A 3,570-nucleotide genomic window follows, 5' to 3' on the forward strand; every position below is an offset into this window, starting at 1 on the left:
CCAAACAAAACAAAACAAAACAAACAAAAAAAAAAACAAAAAAACAACCAGGAAAATGGCCAGCTTAATATGGTATAGACAAGTCCAGAGTTGAATATTATCTTCTAGAATTTAAATGGAAAGATTGGACCACAACAGAAGATAAAGTACATGAGTTTGAACTTGTGAAATAGAATTTTATGACTTTTGACTAAAATATTACTGATCTTCTTTTATGCCTTCCTTCCCCCCACCCCAAGTTAAGGATTTTTGTCTTTTCTTGAGTTGTTAACAGGTCCATGTACCTACTATTCTTACAGAATCCTCACCTGTTTCCTGGCTTTAAGTATTAAGCGAAGTTTTCTTTACATTTTAAAATTTTGATTTACTGAAGCTAAAACTGCCTTTCTTGAAATTAAAACATATATTAAAAATATTTAATGACCACAGTTCGCTATATAGGCTCAGCTAGGTGCTACTTATTCATTATACTCACAGAGTTTCATGCTTAAAATCAGCATGTGTTCACAGATATGTACATATCAGCTGAACTTGCTATTGAAAAGTAGTTAGATTCATTAAGGTATTTTGTGAATCAATAAAATGTGGGATAAAATAAAATGGGAATGAAAAGCAGCTGCAGATATCAGAGACAGTATGGGAGGAGGGTGGGAAGTGGCAGAGGGTGAAAAACGGGAAAAATATATAAGAAACAAGAAATGGAAAATTATTTGTTGATGACAGCATGTATGAGTAAGCCACTATAAAGTGTATTCTAGATGGGAAATTGCATTTTGTATGCTGTGATCACTGAAAGAATGTAAAAAGTGTAAGAAAAAAACGGCCAATTTTGGACCAGCACGTGGCATGGTGATTAGGCACTGGATCTTCACATAGCTGACTTGGCAGTTTAAGTCCCAGACCTGGTAGCTTGAAAAACATGCCAGTGCATGTGTGCGTGCCCAAAATCCTGAGAAAAGAATGGAGGAGAAGGCATTCAAGTTTGGTTATTCCTCCTCGGGGGTGATTTCTCACTTTCCCTGTCTCTCTCTCTGGTGAGCACATGCGCCCTATGGCAAAATCTAAAACAAACAAACAAACAAAAACAGAAACAAAAACTAAAAACCCACTTTTACATAGAGTAACATGTGCTAGACTTATCTTAAAGTAATAAAAACAATTACACCTAAAACAATGTCTAGAGCAGCAGTTTTCAAGACATTTGGACATCAGGCAATAAAGAAGATGATCTTTGGAAGTCAGGAAACAAATAAGATGAGCTCCTCTATTTCCTCAGATTATTGCCTGCAGAGAGTCCAGACAGTACAGGGAGAGGAGACCCTCATGCAGAGCATTGTGGTTTCCCTGAATGAGAAGATGGAGTTGAGAGTTTGGAAAGGTTGAAGTGGCTAGAGTTCACAGAACAAAGAGCCTGGTTTTAGGAAGCTCCACAGAGAAAGAATGCTAGGGAATTCTCTAGGGATCTGTAGAGAGCCCCAAGATTCTTCACCTAACTACTGATCAACATACACATATACAAATACAATTCAAGGCCAGGGAAAGTACTCTCTAAGAGGATTAGAGGGGAAATAATGTCTAGAGCTCACAGCACCAGGAATAATCCTTGCTCCACAAAGAGCATTTCATTCCACATGGAAAACATCACAATTCACAGGGCATTGGTTGGAATACTTAAAAATCTTTTGTTACTTTAGTGAGACAAATCTAGTTTTAGCATAAACATTGTCCTAGTCCCATCTAAGAAAGTTTAAACACAAGACCCAAAAGGATCAAACTTATTTTAAGAGATACAATTATCTTAGAACAAAGGCAAGTATATATAAAGGAATACAAAAACATCTAGTACCCAAGAAGGTAAAATCTATAATATCAGGCATCTAGTCAAATAGGTGAAATGTATAATATCAGGTATTCAGTCAAATATTATTAGACTTGCAAAGAATCATGAGAATAATACTAATAATAAAGAGAACAATCAACTTCAAAACTGACTTAGAAATAAAATAATTCAGATGATATAATTACTATCTGAGATCATTAAGACAGTTATTATAATTTCACATCTGAAAGCTGTCATATCTGAGATGAAAAATACACAGGATGGGATAAACAGTGTATTATATACTGTAGAAATGATGATGTATAAACTTTGTAGGTACAAGGAAGTATTCAAAATAAAAGACGTAGGGAAAAAGTCATGAATAAAGCATGAACAATCAGTGGGGTGACTTCAACTAAGTAAAACTATAATAAATACAATTGAATTCCTTAAAAGGGAGGGGTAAGTTGACAGAAAAATATTTGAGAAAATAATGACTAACAAATTTCCAAATCTGACAAAAACTATAAAACCAGAGACCCAAGAAATTCAACAACCCCCAATACAAGGAATATGAAGACAATTATACCAAGGTACACTATAATTTCGCAGCTTAAAGAGAGATTTTTTTTTTTAAGAGAGAGAGATTTGCTATAGCATCTGTGTATTCGCCAGAAGACGGAGACAGAAAGCAAGTCACTCTCCCCCCCCCCCCCCGGGCACCACAATCCCTTCTCTTCCATTCTTCTCTCAGGACTTTAGGCACACATGCACATACACTCAGCATAAGTTTCAAGCTGCCATGACTTGAACTGTGGTTGACTACATGAGAGTCCAACAATGTAACCATTATGCCATCTGCTGTTCCCTAAAGAGAAAAAAATCTTAAAAATAATTAGAGAAAAGAACTTCAGTAGGCTGGTAAAAATCAAAGTAACCCCTCCAAAATGAAATGTCATAAGATGAAGAAGATGGTAGCAGTGGAGAAGAGTATATCATCCCTCAGAAAAAAAGGTAAGAAGGCTGCCAAACTTCAGTGAAGAAGGTGATAATTTCCCTAACAAAAATGGGTGCAATTTGCCACACCTGCCAAGAAAGCAGCAGTCATCCCAGGCAAAAAGGCAGCTGCCATACCATCCAAGTAGACAGTTACACCAGCCAAAGCAGTCACAGCACTTGGCAAGAAGGGTGCCACACCAGGCAATGCATTAGTAGCAACTCCTAAGAAAGAAGCTGCCACTCCAGCCACGTGGGGAAAGAATAGCAAGAATGCCAAGAAGGAAGACAGTGATGAGGGGGAAGACAGTGAGAAAGATGATGATGATGAAGATGAGGATTAATTTGAGCCAGCAGTGATGAAAGCAGCAGCTGCTTCCCTGGCCTTGGAGGAGGAGAAAGGTGAGGAGGAAGAGGAAGATGAGTCTGAAGAAGAAGCTGTGGAGACCACACTAGCCAAAGGAAAGAAACTCCTGCAAAAACTGACCTGCAAAAGGCAAGAGCATGCTGCAGATGAAGATGAAGAGGATGATGAAAATGAGTATGAAGATGAGGAGAAAGATGATGAGGGAAATGATGAGGATGAGAAATATGAGGAAGAAGATGAGCCTGTCAAAGCAGTTCCTGGAAAAGGAAAGAAAGAAATGATCAAACAGCAAGCAGCTCCTGAGGCAAAGAAATAGAAGGTGGAAGCTACAGAAACAAATACATCCTTTCATCTGTTTGTTGGAAACCTGAACAATAATAAATCTATT

This window comes from Tupaia chinensis, unplaced genomic scaffold (genome assembly GCF_000334495.1).
Source record: "Tupaia chinensis unplaced genomic scaffold, TupChi_1.0 Scaffold138666_1, whole genome shotgun sequence".
Taxonomy (NCBI): Eukaryota; Metazoa; Chordata; class Mammalia; order Scandentia; family Tupaiidae; genus Tupaia; species Tupaia belangeri.